Raw genomic sequence first — 19,756 nt, 5'->3', positions numbered from 1 at the left:
CGGCCCTCCAGCTGTTGCAAAACTACAACTCCCAGCATGCCTGGATAGCTTACAGCTAGTAGGGCATGCTGGGAGTTGTAGTTTTGCAACAGCTGGAGGGCCGCAGTTTGGACATGCCTGACCTAGAAGGTAAAAAACAAAACAAAAAAAAAAGCGAAGTACAGGAAGCCGCTGCGATTGCTAAAAAATATCAAAACGGATTTTGTTATCGCCACAGCGCTTGTGTAGTGATTGTGCAGTGATAAAAAAATAAAAATGTCACTGCGGCGGGGCGGGCGTGGGTGAACGCACGTGTGGGCGACCGATCAGGCCTGAGCGGGCAAACACTGCGTTTTGGGTGGAGGGCGAGCTAAGGTGACACTAATACTATTGTAGATCTGACTGTGATCAGTTCTGATCACTTACAGATAATATAAAGTACCAATGCTGAGTAGCGATACGCTAATCAGCGAATCAGTGACTGCGGTGCGGTGGGCTGGGCGCTAACTGAAGCTAACTACCTACCAAAGGGGCCTAAACTAACCTAAACCTAACAGTTAATACTGGTGAGAAAAAAAAGGGACAGTTTACACTGATCACTTTTTTCCCTTTCACTGGTGATTGACAGGGGTGATCAAGGGGTTAATTGGGGTGATGGGGGAGTGATCTGGGGCTAAATATGTAGTGCCTGGTGTACTCACTGTGATCTGTGCTCTCTGCTGGGACCAACCGACGAAAAGGACCCAGCAGAGAGCACAGAAGCCATTTAACACATTATATTTATAAATATAATGTGTTATATGTCTGGTGGTTCGTTATTTTAAAAGTCACCAACCTGCCAGCGCTGATCATTGGCTGGCAGGATGGTGACCAACTCCTTGTGCGCCTTTTGCCGACCCGCACTGCGCATATGCGGATCGCATGTGCGGGACGCACGTGTGCGTCATCTTACGTCTCGCGAGATGACACGTAGATGCGTCAAGGTTGAATAACCCGGCCACCCGCAGGACGCATCCTTGCGTTAGGCAGTTGGGAGGTGGTTAAAAAGGCCTTAATCCAATGATTCAACATCACCCCAGAGGTATACCTACGGTTTAGGACTTTGCAGCACACAGATACCGACAGTTAATCAGACTTGGCTAATGGACTAAGGAACAATTTCAGGCAGTTGACACAAGAAATTGCAACTGTCACAACTTTTGAAGACTTGGAGAACATGAAGGACCAGTTCCTCCACACTTGTCCTATGGAAGGGAGTTTATTCTGGACTGCTCTTTGCCCCCTACTCAGAGATCTCCAGCAGGTTTTGGCCCTGCCCCATTTATTTGTCAATTGTTTTTATTGTATTTTGAAGAAAAGGTAATACAGAAACAAATATTTCGCCATATTTCTCTGTTTTACAACATGAATCAAATGATACATAAACAAAGGATAAAATGGGAAAGGGAATACCTAGAAGGGGAAGGAGGGAATAAAGGGTTTCCTGTAGGATGAGAATTTCCGGAGGACGCAACACACCATAATAGTACAATATTCCAAGTCATCGCCCTAAGACCTGAATGAGGGAGGCTTGACTCATAGTAGGATGTTTTAACCCACCCAAGTGTCCCGAATACTACGGAGTAGGTCCAGGGCCGGATAGGGTTTCAGACCTATCCTGTATGAATTCCCATTTTGCCCACTCTATCTCATACCTGCTAATTCTAGCATCCTTATATGCCATCATTTTCTCGTACACCGAAGTAGTGGCCACTGATTCTATTATTTCAGAAAGGGACGGTATTCTCCTACTTTTCCAGTAGGTCACTATACGTAACTTTGTTGCTAGAAAAACGTGCAAGCTTATCACTCTTGCTTCTCTGGGAATCTCGTTTAACTTTAAAAATAACAGGGCTAGAGCAGGATCAGGCAAAATTGGGGCTGTAGTCAAAAGAGAAATTGTTTTGAAGATCTGGGCCCACAGTTCTTTGAGGTTGGGACATTCCCAAAGGATATGAAACAAGGACCCCTTCCCGCCGCATCCTCTCCAGCAGGCATGTGACACTCCCGGGTATATTTGCCTAAGTCTGAGTGGAGTATAGTACCATCTCAGCATCGTTTTCATGTATGATTCAAAATGGGTAGTACAATGCAGGTGGGACGAGGCGGCTCCAATGGCAGTAGTTCATTGGGCAAGAGTATATGATTGTCCTAGATCTTTCTCCCATGCAATGAACGGGGCTGTTTTAACGAAGGAAAGTTTGTTTCCTAGGAGGGAATAAGTAGCCTTGATTCCTGGAGAGGATGAATTGGGAAGGTTCCAATGTTTCAGCAGTTGTAAGACCCCATTGCCAATTGTCATAGGAGTATCATTAAGGATGTGCTTAACCCTCAGGTATTTAAATATTTCTCCACTCGGAATGCTGTAGGACTGTTGTAAGACCTCAAAGGGTTTGATCTGCGAGTCTATCAACAACTCTCCCACCGTCCGCAATCCTCTCTCCTTCCAAGCTGCCAATTGCAAATCAGGGGTGAGCAGAGATAAATAATCTATTGGAGCCAAGTGTGAAAATGATACCTGGTCATTTGCCACCTTATTTGCATATGCTTTCCACATGACTAGTGAAGATGAGACAAAGAATGATTGGGTCGGGATAGGGGATGTTTTGCTAATGCATGCTAATAGTAAGGCTTTAAGGTTGTGTGAGGGAGCTTGGGATTGCTCAATGTGAACCCAGTTTATGGACTCATCGCCCACCCACCACTCCTTCAGTTGGTTGATTCTGGAGGCTATGTAATAGTCAGAGATGTTCGGTAAACTAAGACCTCCTTTCTTCTTGTGTCTATTCATTATGCCCCTAGCAATTCTAGGTGGACCCTTCTGCCATATGAATTTGTTAGGCATTTTATTGGATAGCTTAAAGAAGGAGTCTGGAATGGGGATAGGGATGGTCCGAAACAGGTATAGCATTTTTGGGAGGACGTGCTGTTGAAACGCAGCTATCCGCCCCATCCATGATAGCTCTGCTTTCGCCATGTTGTTAAGTTCAGATTGAAGTGATGGTAGTAACTGGGAAAAATTAGCTTTAAAAAGGTTGTGAGGGGTGGAGCAAAGACGGATTCCTAAGTATGAGATATCATCAGATCTCCAGTCTAGGGGAAATTTTCCCTGCAGGTGAATTCGTTCATCTGAAGGTAATCCTAGCGGGAGGACCTGCGACTTAGTCTCATTGATTTTATAATAAGACAGGGCGCCATACTCGCGTATTATATTCATCGCCGCTGATGTTGACTTATCAGGGTTAGTAAGAGTCAGTATAATGTCGTCCTCATACAAAGAAATGCGGTGTTGTCTATCTCCTATTTGAATGCCCGTTATCTCTGGGGACCTCCTTATCGCCTGGGCTAAAGGCTCTATGGATAAAATAAAAATAAGTGGGGAAAGAGGACATCCCTGTCTGGTGCCGTTAGACAGAGCAAAATAATCTGATAGGGTGCCATTAGCTAAGACCTTTGCCGAGGGATCTTTATATAGTGCCCCAATTGCTCTCATCATTTGGTGTGGAAATCCCATTTTCTCGAGCACCGAGAAGACAAACGACCAATTGACCCGGTCGAATGCCTTCTCAGCGTCCAGGGTAATGAAGAGTGTTGCGTAATCTATTAAATTTAGGACTCTCCTTGAGTTGTCCGTAATTTGCCTTTTTTGCACAAAACCCACTTGGTCTGTGTAAAGGGGGAATATTAATCATCAATATTATGCGAATATCGATAATTAATATTCCTAAATAGGAGGAGCCGTCTAGTGATGACTCCGCCTATTTATACCTTTATATAACATATACACAATATCTTCGCTATGCTTACACTGATCGCTACACTAGCTGCATGCGCCTTACTAACTCGCTACCGCTAACAAGTACACGCTACACAAAGGGTACAAATATAACGGTATTTATTTAACACACTAAGCACGCAATACAGTAATTACACAACACTAAATACACAGTACTCATATACAAGTATAACAACCCACCCGCCTGGCTCTATTCACTGTCCCTACGGAGTTACAAGAGGGTCAAACAACACAATGGCTCTGCAGGGGTTAATATCTGCAGGCCATGAAATACAGTTCAGAGCAGCTGCATGCTCAACAGAGCAGCAGAGCAGGGGTTAACCAGGGGATGCAGGAAGGGGGCGATCCAGGGGTATCAGTGCCCCAGCAGGGGAAGGAAAACAGGGGCAGGGGCACAAAATACCAGCAGGGGAGCTGGGGTTCTGGCAGGGAAGGGGTTGTGGAATAACCAGGGGGTCAGGGGTAGCTGGGGTCCTGGCAGGGAAGGGGTTGAGGAATAACCAGGGGGTCAGGGGTAACCAGGGGATGCAGATACAGGGGTCAGGGGAAAGGGGAGCGATACTTAAGGTTTGCTCGTCTGTCCAGGGGACTTCAGCCGTAGGGGGAGGCGGCAGGGCTCTTCTTCCTGAGCGCCGGTTGCGCTCCTTCAGAGACAGGGGTCCGCTCCTTTGCTGAGCGCAGGAGGCGCTCTTCTTTGCGGTTTAGGTGGGGGGGGATCCGGTCCTCTTCACCCGGAGGTGGAGGGGGCGGCAGGGGTCCGGCCAGGCTGAGCGCAGGATGCGCAGCCCTTTAGCGCAGGACGCGCTCTCCTTCCACGTGGGGGCCCAGATCCTCACTCAACCTGAGCGCAGGACGCGCTCTCCTCATGTCCTGGCCCAGACCCTAACTGACCTCCGGAGTGCCGGGCCGCCGGATATTTAAACCCGGCCGCCCGCACTCCCGCGTTGCGCCGCCCACCAGGGGGTGCGCGCGCGCGTCCCCATTGTCCACGTGGGCCGGCGCAGTGATATGACGTCACTGCGCCGGCCCGCACATCGGGGACGCGCTGCAGACAGGCGGGAGATCCTTTGATCTCCCGCCTGTAGCTCTCAGCATTCCGGACATCGCAATGGTAATTGCGATGCCGGAATGCGCATAATAGAGGGAGCGGAGGTGTCTCCTCTTTCTCTATTATGCTCTAATTATCTCCAGCCGGGCTGCAGATAATTAAAACAAAAGGATTCAAATTCATTAGAATCTGAATCCTTTTGAGGTCACCAGAATGACCGGACCTTATCCGGTCATCCTGGCGCCTTTACTCAGAATACATCAATGTGAATGCTTGGGCCACATTCACATTGATGCATCTGGGTCCATGTAGGGGGGGGGGATTTATATGGCATGGGGATATGATAAGGGGGCACAATATGATACAGGGGGCATTATATGACATATCTCTTTTAAGGGGGCACCTACATATATAATCAGGGAGCACAAGCCCCTGCAATATACGAGGGCACAAGCCCCTACAATATAAGGGGGCACATATTTCCCACAGGGGCCACCATGAGCCCCTGGGGATCATCATGGGCAGATGTGCGCAGATGCTGGGCACATCTGCGCACATCGTCCCATGATGCTGTGGTTGATGTATGCACATATATACCATACATGCCCGCACGTGTTTGCAGGCATGCATGGATATATATGCATACGTCTCAACCGTTCCTCAACAATCCCCCTGTTGTCGGAATATGATACGACAATATAATGGGGGGAACGGGTTGAGATATATTTGCCCCCCTCCAACCCCATCTTTGGTGGAAGTTCAGGAAGAACTGTAGTGCACACTGATCTTTAGGTACTTAGACATCCCTAATCCAGCTTCCTCCGACCTGCCCTTCACCGTAACCTACTCCTCCGTCCACAGGATACACAGTCTTCTTCTTGACATCTTTCGGTTAACTGGCCTTTCTTTATCAGTCTCTTGGTGTCGGCCACCCCCACTTTGAAGTGACCACACCCCCACAGTCTCTCGGTAATCCGATCTTCAGGTACGGCCCGCCTCCAAGGAATCTGGAGCGGGTTCACCCTTGCAGTCTTTAACTGGCCTTTCTTTTATCCGTCTCTTGGTGTCGGCCACCCCCACTTTGGAGTGACCACACCCCCACAGTCTCTCGGTAGTTCTGCCGATCTTCCGGTATGGCCCGCCTCCAAGGCATCTGGAGCGGGTTCACCCTCATAGTCTCAGTCCCAACTTTCTTCTATCACAACTTTCCAACGTCTGTTTCCATCTTGACAGGTGCGGTTCTCCCGTGGACAGATTAATAGGTCTTTACAAGGCAGGTCAGACTCTTAAGCGGTGATGTCATAGTACCTAAATTCTACTGCGGAGAACACCTCCACCACACTACACATCCAGCCCTTCCCTTAAGAACTTGACCGTTCCAGGGTTCAAGGTGGCAAATGAATAATGCCTGTCCCTATCGTGACCTAACCCTATCCCCATTCACACAAAATACATGTTACATCCCTCCCAAAGCCACCAAATTCCATTACATGTGTGTACCCATAGAGACTCATGCAACCTGGCATTCCTCTCTACCTCCAAAGACACAGGTAGGTCGTAGACCCCTGTGTCAATGGGAAACGACTATAGGATGCAAATGTGTACAGCCAAATTATAACTCACCACAATGCGTTGGGTGAGTTTCCCTGGGTATAGGCTGTCACACATTTGTACCTAGAGTGTCTATGGGTACACAATCAACCAACAAACATAATCAGTATATGTACAATACAATGTGCTATGGGGTTTCAGGGTAGTACATGTTATACGTCCCGAACCCCCATTGAAAACAAAACGTGTCCATACAATAATATTTGGCTACAGGAACCATGTTTGGTTATGTCCTGAGCCTCCTCCTCCGGATAGTTCTGTAAAGTTCTGTCTGGTTCTGGTGTATTTTGGTCAATAAGTCCCTTGACCCTCCGACTGTAGATGACGATCACCAGAACCAGAAGAAGTTTCACTGGGTGAAACCAGTGATATGCTCTTCCACCCGAACGTCTCCAAATCTTCCTCCAGAGCTTTAAATAATGCTCCCGCTGGATTGTGGCACAGTCCTCCATCTCTAAAAACACCTCTAGGCAGAGGTCGCTTGGTTGCCAAAATCCAGTGGGATCCTCTGGAGCCTCCCAAGAGTGTCAGGGGGAATAGCTGGCCTCTCCTGGGTTTTTCTTCCGCTCCATATAAAACCTATGGCAGAAGAAAATACCAGGTGCTCCCAGGGGAATTTCTCCCCTAACGGTGCAGTTAAATGTACAAAAATTCCCAGCACCAATACCTTTGACCCATGGGTAGAGAAAGGTATTGGGCTGCTCTTTGTCTCACAGGACTCCTCATTATCCCAACACTGGTGTCTGAACACCCTACCTTCAGAGGAGCGTGTCCTCTGCTACACATCCCTCTGCACCAACAGATAAGGATGGCCTCCCTACTAGGTTAGGATAACTGGAGTTCTGTGGACAAAGCACCATCTTGATGGCACCGCATCCCTGTCCACTCATGTGTACCCAGGCTGACTTCCCCCTGTGATCCCATCTTGTGGAGGCCCGCAGAACCAACGGCATAGGCATGCCCCGGCTCCCCAGGACCCCACAACACAAGAACACAGTCCACACTCTGCTGCCAAACACTCTGCGTCCAATCCCTATCAGAGATGTGCTACCTGCTCGGACTAGAATTAAGTGCGCAGCACAACATTACACCAATGTTGTCTGTCCGCCCCAGTCCCCAGCGCAACACAGCCCTACCGAAAACCTTGAGCACAACAGTGTTATCTGTATCGATCCGAGACCCTGGTTGCCCAGAATAATATCACATCATCCTTTGTGTGCTGCATGAAGAAGGTCCTTATGCCTTCTCCCGACCAGCAGGATTTCCCGTGTGATATTATCTGCTCGCGACCCTATACGTTCTCGATCCACAGTATAACACTGCTCCACTCCAAAGGGACACAGAATGAAACAAGACAGCAGACGGGACATTACAACACTACATAAATCAGCCTGGTGGAACACACTCATAGACAAGGACCACCATCAACATCAAAAAGAACGTTACAATGGACAACAAAAACACACAACATGGACATGTATAGGGTACAAACGATGTAACAAATAGTACAGGGGTGTCAAATGTTGCCTAGCCTAGCTTGGCCACTCTGGCTCCTCAGCAGCTGATGATGCTGCCCAGAGGTTACCCCTTTATGGCCAAGCTGACTAGACCCCGCTGCACGATTTGCTACCTGAATCCCATCACTGGACACATTGCAATTACTTGCACAAGGGCAATTCCTTGCAATGTGTCCTTTGTTCCCACACCTGAAGCACCTGATTGGGCTTTCTGTCCTGTGTGTTTTGCAGTGCTTCGCTATATGACCCAAGCCACCACAAGCAAAGCATTTGATGTTTGCCCGGTGTGGCTTAGGTCCGTCCACACTGCAACCGCGCTCCCTGAATTGTTCCATCTTCAGTGAGGCACTTTTCACGATGTTTCTTTTCCCTAAAGTCAGGGAAAAATCTCTGTTAGTCTGGACAGGCTTGGTCTGGTGATTTGGCCTGTCACAGACTACTCTCCCCCCTATTTGCCCTGCATAGGGCAAAGTTTTGGGATATTCCGACCCTGACTTTATGGGAAAAGAAAGGGCCGGCACCAACTTGGTGATGACCTGTTGCATGCCAGTCATTATCTGGGAGCTTACAGCAACCTGAGCCTTCAATTTGGCTACCGTCACATTAGTAGAGGCAGTCCGCTCCTTGAAGGCCTTGACCTCAGTATACTGGGTCAACTTAGCCTCAATTTCCTCCTTCTGCTTCTGCAATCCACTAATTGTGACTGTATTCGAGCCACCTGCGCATCTCGGTCAACAGTAGACTGCACATTCTCCGCCAGCTGTGCCCGCAATGCCGAAACCTGGTCGGAACTATTGGCACAGCACTGGCAGTGAACAGCCGGAGGAATTGTCTCTGTTGACTGAGACACCAGCGCCACTTCCTTTGGCTTACAGATGCTAGCCTCAAACGTATGAACGAGTTTGGCCAGCATCCGAAGCCGTTTAGTGGCCTTATTCAACACCGTCCGTTTGTTAACACAAAGCTTGTCATAACTACAAGCCTGTGCCAACAAATCGGACCACAGCATTTCTGCTGACTTGTATGTGGTGGGGAGGATGGGATTGAATGTACTGTGTTTGCTCAAGTGTTGCAGTGTGGGGAAGTCCATACTCACCGTTTGAGCGTCCATCTTCTCCTTGGGGCCGTACCTCCTCGCAGCTGCTTGGAAGAAGTCCATTTTCCCGGAACGCCTCTTCCCGACCAGCCTGACTTTGTACGCTGCTCCCACGAAGATGGATCTCTTCCAGGGACGTATCCTCTTCTCCCTCGCAATCACTCGAGCGGTGTAGTGACCGTGCAAAGCGAATAGCAAAATATTAATTCACAGATAGAACATAGATTCTCTGCTAAAGATTTTGATCTGCGTTTGGTACTGTGAGGAAGAGTCGCGTTTCCTGTCCGAATTATCAGGTCCTAGACGCTCAGACCGCTGACCACGTCTCTCCTAGACGCTCAGACCGCTGACCACGTCTCTCTTGCCTGACAATTCACAGGACAACCGACCTCTAGCCTCAAAACCAAACACAGATTTCAAAATCCAAGCAGTGGGCCTGGCTCGCCAATGTAAAGGGGGAATATTAATCATCAATATTATGCGAATATCGATAATTAATATTCCTAAATAGGAGGAGCCGTCTAGTGATGACTCCGCCTATTTATACCTTTATATAACATATACACAATATCTTCGCTATGCTTACACTGATCGCTACACTAGCTGCATGCGCCTTACTAACTCGCTACCGCTAACAAGTACACGCTACACAAAGGGTACAAATATAACGGTATTTATTTAACACACTAAGCACGCAATACAGTAATTACACAACACTAAATACACAGTACTCATATACAAGTATAACAACCCACCCGCCTGGCTCTATTCACTGTCCCTACGGGGTTACAAGAGGGTCAAACAACACAATGGCTCTGCAGGGGTTAATATCTGCAGGCCATGAAATACAGTTCAGAGCAGCTGCATGCTCAACAGAGCAGCAGAGCAGGGGTTAACCAGGGGATGCAGGAAGGGGGCGATCCAGGGGTATCAGTGCCCCAGCAGGGGAAGGAAAACAGGGGCAGGGGCACAAAATACCAGCAGGGGAGCTGGGGTTCTGGCAGGGAAGGGGTTGTGGAATAACCAGGGGGTCAGGGGTAGCTGGGGTCCTGGCAGGGAAGGGGTTGAGGAATAACCAGGGGGTCAGGGGTAACCAGGGGATGCAGATACAGGGGTCAGGGGAAAGGGGAGCGATACTTAAGGTTTGCTCGTCTGTCCAGGGGACTTCAGCCGTAGGGGGAGGCGGCAGGGCTCTTCTTCCTGAGCGCCGGTTGCGCTCCTTCAGAGACAGGGGTCCGCTCCTTTGCTGAGCGCAGGAGGCGCTCTTCTTTGCGGTTTAGGTGGGGGGGGATCCGGTCCTCTTCACCCGGAGGTGGAGGGGGCGGCAGGGGTCCGGCCAGGCTGAGCGCAGGATGCGCAGCCCTTTAGCGCAGGACGCGCTCTCCTTCCACGTGGGGGCCCAGATCCTCACTCAACCTGAGCGCAGGACGCGCTCTCCTCATGTCCTGGCCCAGACCCTAACTGACCTCCGGAGTGCCGGGCCGCCGGATATTTAAACCCGGCCGCCCGCACTCCCGCGTTGCGCCGCCCACCAGGGGGTGCGCGCGCGCGTCCCCATTGTCCACGTGGGCCGGCGCAGTGATATGACGTCACTGCGCCGGCCCGCACATCGGGGACGCGCTGCAGACAGGCGGGAGATCCTTTGATCTCCCGCCTGTAGCTCTCAGCATTCCGGACATCGCAATGGTAATTGCGATGCCGGAATGCGCATAATAGAGGGAGCGGAGGTGTCTCCTCTTTCTCTATTATGCTCTAATTATCTCCAGCCGGGCTGCAGATAATTAAAGCAAAAGGATTCAAATTCATTAGAATCTGAATCCTTTTGAGGTCACCAGAATGACCGGACCTTATCCGGTCATCCTGGCGCCTTTACTCAGAATACATCAATGTGAATGCTTGGGCCACATTCACATTGATGCATCTGGGTCCATGTAGGGGGGGGGGGATTTATATGGCATGGGGATATGATAAGGGGGCACAATATGATACAGGGGGCATTATATGATATATCTCTTTTAAGGGGGCACCTACATATATAATCAGGGAGCACAAGCCCCTGCAATATACGAGGGCACAAGCCCCTACAATATAAGGGGGCACATATTTCCCACAGGGGCCACCATGAGCCCCTGGGGATCATCATGGGCAGATGTGCGCAGATGCTGGGCACATCTGCGCACATCGTCCCATGATGCTGTGGTTGATGTATGCACATATATACCATACATGCCCGCACGTGTTTGCAGGCATGCATGGATATATATGCATACGTCTCAACCGTTCCTCAACAGTCTGGGTTAATTAAGGTCGGAATAATGGGGGCTAACCTATTCGCTATCAATTTCGCATATATTTTAAGATCCACATTTAAGAGTGATATTGGGCGAAAATTTTGTGGAGTGTCTGGATCTTTCCCCGGTTTTGGCAAGGTCACTATAATAGCTTCTAACATCTCCTTTGGCATCCTTCCATCCGATGCGGCACGAGACAGGGAGGCCTGTAGGTGGGGAGCTATCGTTGGGGCGTACAATTTATAATACATATTGGATAGGCCGTCTGGACCCGGACTTTTGTGGCTCGGGAGATGGAGGATTATGCCGAGAATTTCTTCTGCTGTTATGGGAGAAGTGAGAGATTTTTTCCTCTCCGTGTCGATGGTGGGAAGGGACAGTGAATCCAAAAATTTATCTATGTCAGAGGAAGAAGGAGGTGTGATGAGGGGGTCATGCTCGAGATTATAGAGGTGGGAATAAAATTCTCTAAATCGATTGGCGATGTGCTTAGGGTCATATATTTTTTGGGATTTGGCGGAGTTCCATAGAAAGGCTATGCGGGAATTAGAGGCTCTTGCTTTAATTCTGTTTGCGAGTAATCTTCCTGCCTTATTAGCTTGGGAGTAATATCTAGCTTTAGTTTTCTTCAAGGCATGTTCGTAAGAATGTAAAAGGAGTTCCCTTAGTTTCAACCTGAGGGTCTTCAAGGTGTGTGATGTATTCACGTTTGGAGCTGCTTTATTAGCTTTTTCTAACCGTTCTATTTGGGATAATAGATCCCTCTGGGATTTTTCCCTCTGTTTTTTGTCAATGTGGCCTAATTTTATCAAGACTCCTCTTATGTACGCTTTGTGCGCGAGCCACACCATTGAAGGATCCGACACCGAGGCCAAGTTATAGAGGAAATACTCTTCTAGTTTTTTAGTAATCTCCTTTGAATATTGGGAATGAGATAGAATGAAATCATTTGCTCTCCAAAGCTGACTATGGGGGTATTGGAACTGTTCCTTAATTTCCACAGTAATTGCTGCGTGGTCAGACCACCTTATTAATCCAATATCTGCTTTTTGTATTTGGCCAATGGATCTACCATCTACTAATATCAGATCTATGCGGGAGTAGGAGTGGTGGGAGGGCGAGAAGTAAGTATAGTCCCTTTCCGAGGCATGTAGAATACGTCAAATATCATAAAGGGAGTTGTGTAGCAATAATTGGGCAAGATTTGCAGAGACACTTCTGGAAGAGGAAGTGGTGTCAAGGGAAAGGTCAGGAACAGTATTAAAGTCTTCGCATATAATGACTCTGCCTTTCTGTATGGAGTTTACTTTGTTAAGGAGTCTTTGTATGAATCTGTGCTGCTTCTTGTTTGGGGCATATAGTCCCACCACTGTGTATAGTACATTATTAAGTATATAAAAAAGAGAAAACCAGAAAGAGGCAGCGCCTCTTGTGTAGAACCTTACAGACAATAATACAGAAATACACTGATTATGCTTACCATGTAGTGTTGTGAAGAGTCACAACACCTATGTTTCACTTTGCTGGAATATATTCCCGTCCAGTCTGCGGGGGATGGGTCTGCATCTGCTGCCTTGGTCTATGCCCTTTTTCCGTCGCTCACGGTCAAAGAGATAAAGCAGGTTTAGTTGAAAGAGGAAGGTCGGACCAAATTTAAACGGCGCTGATGCAGAAGAAAGACTTCGTGTTGCAATGTTACCATATAGGTAATCTTTTATTCAAAGGTCTACGCGTTTCAGGGGCGGACTGCCCCCTTCATCAGGACAATAAAACTTATTGGAATAAAACATGTGTTCTGGTGTGCTTTACTATATAAACTCTGTTTGGGCGCGATGTGCAGTGACATAGAGGGCGTGAGGGGGGCGGGTTTGTGGGTGTGGAAGAGTCTGGTGTTGCTAAGCTACTGTGACCTCCCCTACGGCCGGTATCTGTGTTCTCAGAGCAGTGAATAGGGGAGATTAGCATAGAGGGCGGGGATGGGGCGGGTTACAAAGCGGGGGGAAGATGTTTGTGATGTCGTGGCACTGAATAATGTTAATATGTTCGAACTGTACCTGGACATCCAAAAATTTAGAAAAAACTTAACAATAAAAAGACATTTTGAACATGAGAATACAAGAAACAAAAAATACACTATGCTGAGCATAAACATAGAGGAATCCGAAACCTTTAAACATCAAGAAGTGCGTCCCAAATCCTCTTTCTTCCCAGTCCAAAGTCAGGGACACTACATACCGACATTCTTTGACCTAATATCAGCAGATATAAAGAAAATTGCCCCTGAGCAGAACCCAATGAGACCCCCAAAAAACGGAAACTTATCCTACCAAGAGACATATGCAGGCTCGGACTGGCCCACAGGGGTACAGGGGAAACCCCCGGTGGGCCCCTGAGCAAGGTGGGCCCCTAGTCTCCCACCCCCTGCACAAGTGGCACATAACACAGTAGACTTACTGCACTACATACATATATTCAATGTACAGCACCTCAACCAGCCTATGGTCATATAACAAACTTGTTAGATTATTTATTATATTTGAATATATCTGTAGGGTGGGCCCCCAAAATAAATTTTACTGGTGGGCCCTAGGTACCCCAGTCCGACACTGGACATATGCCCTAAGGAGCCTTAAAAACAATGAAAACATAATAATCCGCCCAGCGGATAAAGGAGGGGGGATTGTAATACAAAATGTAGAAGAATACGAAAAAGAAGCACACAATATTTTAAATGATACTGAGTACTACCAGCTAATAGATAACAATCCCTTCCCGGATATAATTAAGAACCTTGTAAGCCTTGTTAAACTCAATACATAAATAAAAAAGAAAAAAACTTTCTCATACCAAAAGCACCGTCAAACCCGTACTTCTATCACTTACCAAAAATACACAAGAATACAAAAAACCCCCCAGGGAGGCCCATTGTGTCAAACACAAACTCAGCAACAAGCAATCTATCTCATTATCTTGATCTCTTTCTCCAACCATATGTCCAGAATCTACCAAGTTACCTACATGACTCAAGACAGCTAATGGAAGAAATTGGAAATATAACATGGAGGAACACCTATGCATTATTCACCATGGACGTTACAGCTTTATACTCAAACATCGAACACAATCTAGGGATAAAGTGCGTAGAAGCCACACTACGCAACGACGCAACCCTAAAATCACCCCAGGTCAATTTTCTATTGGAGTGCTTACGGTTCATCTTAGAGAACAATTTCTTTATATACAACGGCATTACATATCATCAATGTCGCGGTACCGCTATGGGTACGAAAGTAGCGCCAGCTTTCGCCAATCTATTTATGGGCCATTTTGAGAATGAGCACGTCATCAACGAGCAGATCATCTACTATAAGAGATACATTGATGATATCTTTATTATCTGGGACGGGGATGAACACTCAGCCCTAAAGTTTCATGAAAAACTGAATAATACAAATTGGGGGATCACCTTCACTCCAAACTTTCAGAAACAACAAATAGACTTCCTAGACATTACCATCAATATTACAAATAACATCGTCACAACAAAGACATTTTTTAAACAGGTCGACACTAATAGCTATATACATTATAAGAGCTTTCACCACAAAAAATGGTTACAAAATATACCATATAGCCAGTATAAACGCATTAGACGTAATTGCACAGAAAACAAGACTTTCAACGAACAAGCAAAAATTATACAAAAAAGATTCACTGATAAAGGCTATCCAAGCCAATTATTAAAAGACGCATATAAAAGGAGCCTAAGAAATACGCAAAAAGAATGCCTACTGAGTGTAGCCAAAGACCAAAAAGAAGAAAACCTAAAACATTTAAACTTAATTATGCAATATAATACATCCAATAAAACTATTCGCGCAATACTGTCCAAACATTGGCACGTTCTGAGGCAGGATCCTTACCTTGAAAAATATCTCCCCAATATACCTACGATCACATACAGAAGAGCACCTACAATAAAAAGTGTTCTAGCCCCGAGCAAACAGAAAAAACAAACAAAAATTAAAAACATAACTAGAAAGGAACGCGTGGGTAGCTACAAATGCGCCACGAAACGATGCTTGTGTTGTGACATCATCACACACAATAAGACCTCCTTCAGTTCCACAAAAAACGGCACTAGCTTCCCAATAAAATACCATCTAACTTGCAAAAGTAGTTACGTCATATACCTAATCGAATGTGAATGTGGCCTCCAGTATATAGGCCGTACAACACAGGAACTACACTGCAGAGTCAACCAGCATAGGCATAACATCCAAAAACTATCCATCAAACATAGCATCTCCCGACACTGCGCCACCACACGGGAAAAAAATAGACATCAACTAACAATCACTCCTATAGACCATATACCACCCAACCCATATAATAGATTCAGCATCCTCCAAAGAAGAGAGGTTTATTGGATTTACCAATTGGATACCCTGAGGCCATATGGACTAAATGAAATGAGCGAAACCATACTTTAATAAGGAAACTATATTTATTACCCCAATATGTGTGACCAAAGTAAGATCATTAACCCTAACGCGTGCGGCTAGAGATGACCCACTGTATATGTGTGTCCACGGATACACATGCCCGTGACGGCCGCCCTGCACCAACATGCATATTTATACCGCAATCACCTAGAAGGACATGCATATACATATACCGCCACCATATATCTATTTATTTAACATACGACCGTATGCGTATATCCATTTATTTATTTATTTAACTCATTCAATTCATTTATTTAACTCATTCAATTCATGTATCCCAATACTTCTTATTCCCTGTGCATACACGTGCGTACATATTTATGTGTATACAAGCACATAGGGGTAAACTTTTATGTCTTTCCATAATTCCTTTTATCATATATTTATATATATATATCTGTATTTTTATCTTTTACTATATATTTTACTATATTTTATAAACGCAAAAATATCCCTTTGCATTCCTACCCTCCATAACACTTGCATACCTTACCCCCGCAGTCAAATATGCCGGTTACTAATGTCACAAACACAACTGAAGGACACTGTCATGTGATCGGGGCTATGAACACCGCCCCCTGTACGTCATTCCCAGCCTCTACGCCCCTTATACGTCACACAAGTACTTAGCAACGAAAGCTATACAAAGCCAGATAACCCAGCCTCTCCCCTGTCACTAGCCAGTACTCCTCCCATGTCCCGCCCTCCAATCCGTCTGTCCGGCAGCCACTATACTGTCGACCAGCGGATCGAAATGCCTTAGATCGGCACAAAAAACCTCCGGTCAGCACCTCTCGTCTACCAACACTTTTTCCTTACAGACATCGCTGCGTACAATCAGCGCTTAAGTTTCAGTGCCACGACATCACAAACATCTTCCCCCCGCTTTGTAACCCGCCCCATCCCCGCCCTCTATGCTAATCTCCCCTATTCACTGCTCTGAGAACACAGATACCGGCCGTAGGGGAGGTCACAGTAGCTTAGCAACACCAGACTCTTCCACACCCACAAACCCGCCCCCCTCACGCCCCCTATGTCACTGCACATCGCGCCCAAACAGAGTTTATATAGTAAAGCACACCAGAACACATGTTTTATTCCAATAAGTTTTATTGTCCTGATGAAGGGGGCAGTCCGCCCCTGAAACGCGTAGACCTTTGAATAAAAGATTACCTATATGGTAACATTGCAACACGAAGTCTTTCTTCTGCATCAGCGCCGTTTAAATTTGGTCCGACCTTCCTCTTTCAACTAAATAGTACATTATTAAGGTAACAGATGTGGATGATATATCTACCCCTTTGATCTAAGAAGGTGGAGACTTCTGAATGCGCCACCGTGTTTTTAAAGGCTAGGAGGACCCCCCTCTTCTTTTTTGTATCATGTGCCTGCAAGATCACTGGGAAACTATTGTGTTTGAGCCTGTGGGCATCTTTCTCTAGAATGTGCGTCTCTTGCGCGCAAAAAATGTCGCACTTAAGGTCAAGAGCCTCGTTCCATAGCATGCAACGCTTAAATGGGCTGTTTAGGCCTCTAACATTAAGGGAGCCTAATTTAAGTACCATTGTAAAGATCACATAGCAATATTAAGAGCCTATACGTATATTTCGGGATAGAGGAACCTCCTCTCATACCCACATAAGCAAAACATATACCATCATCTGGTGTGTCATTACTCAAGCATGGAAACCCTGGGGAAGTAAAATAAAAGGGAGAAGAAAAGGAAAACACTAAACATAATATTAACAAGGCTATCCAAGCCGGAATCGCCCTTAAACTCGGGCGGTCGGGCTGATAGGTTGGAGGCAGGTAGAATTGCCTCTCAAGTATGTTGGGGGAAAACATAGTCAGCCAATATGGGGAAGTGAATACTCATCCACTCCTACAACTTCAGAAGCGGTGAATCAGAAAGTCCTTTAGCGGTTTTTCTTCTTACGCCTGCTTTCCACCACCTGCCATTCTTCTTCAGTTGGGATTCTGCTTCGGGGTGGCAACTCATGTGAAGGATCCGTCTGGATATCCCATGTAGATAGCAATTTCTTCCCCTCTTCCACGGATTTGACCACCACCACAGAGTCGTCCTTAAGGATAAGAAGCTTGACTGGGAATCCCCATCGGTATACTATGGCGTGAGCCCGCAGAGCTGATGTTATGGGGAAAAATGTGCGACGGAGCTGTAAAGTGGCCGCAGATAAGTCCGCGAAGAGCTGAACAGACTGGTAAGGATCCGGCATACAGATTCTCTTCCTAGCACTTGCCAGTGCATTTTCTTTTATATGGTAAAAATGAATCCTGGCCAGGACGTCTCTGGGGGAACCTTCTGGAAGATGTTTAGGCCTGGCGACCCTATGTGCCCTATCAATAATCAAGTCCCTGTCTGAACAGGTGGGTACGAGCACTTTCAGCAGGCACTTTATATATTCGGACAGATCCGTTGATGTGACAGTCTCTGGGATCCCCCGTAGTTTAAGGTTGTTCCTGCGGGATCTATCCTCAAGATCCGCAACCTTAGCCTTAAGGTATGATACTTCAGCCGCCAATACCTCATGCTCGTCAATCAGATTATTATGTGAATTGGCAAACTCCCCCATTTTCTCTTCCACATGCAGCGTTCTGTTGCCTAAGTCTGTGACTGTGGCCTGCAGTGGCATTATTAAATTTGACATATGAGCGGTCATGGAGCTATTAAATGCTAGCAGCATTTGCTTCATTAAGCTGCTGGAGGCAGGTAAGTCGTTTGTGGGGAAGGCTTGCAGCGTCTCCACTGTATAAGGAGAGTCCGTCTCCTCCAGTGTGGTTGATATATCGTGCCTTAGCTGCCCGGATTCTTGGATCCTTGGCCTTCGTTTCTCCGGACTAACCGGCGGTGAGGCCTGAGAGGCAGTCCCTGCGAGCGGGGATCCCGCGCCCGAGCTAGGCCGACTGACCTGAGAGGGGGAGGGAGAAGTCGACGTTGTGGAGGCCGCAGCAGTTTCCGGGCTCCGAATCCCGACCCTCTCCTCCGTTCGTCTTGGAGGCGATGGCTTGACCCCTCAGTTGCTGCTTGTGTTCGGGGCTGTTGATGCGGTCTCCCCGTCGGCGCCATCTTTGCTCTGGTCTTTGCTGAAGAAAAATTCCAGCTTGCCTTGCGCTTTCGACACTCTTTTTTCCCTGGTCATCATGGGGGTCTTTGCCGGTGTCTGGCAGACGTACTTTGTCTTGAAAAGGAGCACTTTGAAGGGCTTTAGCTGTGATAGTCGCAATGTAGGAGCGGGAGCTCTGGTTTACGCGTCCATCTCCCTCTGCAGCTTGGCCATGCCCTACCGCCCTGCCCCATTTATAACCACAAGTGTTTCATGTGCAACCAAGTTGGGCATATCAGCATTTATTGAATGTAGAAGAAAACCAACCCTTTGACCAAACCATCTACTTTGTCCAGAGCAGTTTTGTTTTGGGCTGGGAGGGAGAGGGCATCTTGTGACAGTTTATAAGTTGTCTCCATCACCATGGGACTGAGGAACACTGGTGCCAAGGTGAACCTTGTGCACCAAGAGTTTGTCAAGTCAGAGGACATGATCCCAGGAAAAACTTTGTTTCCGGAGTTGGAGGTCTAACACCTGTCTCATCTATGGCACCAGTTTACCAGGATTGGTGGGGGCGGTAAAAGGGATTATAGAAGTGGGGGTGACTAATAAAATTCCCACCAATGCGTTACTAGGAACCGATCTAGGACATTTAATCTCTTGATATACTTCCTCAGACATTAAAGGAAGACTCAGGTGTATTTGCGGCTCCATATGAGTGGATTCTGGTTTATATGGTAATACTGAAACTCCATACTATGAAATGTCATAACTGTGTCCCAAAATGTGCTAGAACTGCATAATGTTAC

Source organism: Bufo gargarizans, chromosome 3 (genome assembly GCF_014858855.1).
Source record: "Bufo gargarizans isolate SCDJY-AF-19 chromosome 3, ASM1485885v1, whole genome shotgun sequence".
Classification (NCBI taxonomy): Eukaryota; Metazoa; Chordata; class Amphibia; order Anura; family Bufonidae; genus Bufo; species Bufo gargarizans.
Note: the sequence above shows the minus strand (reverse complement) of the source record.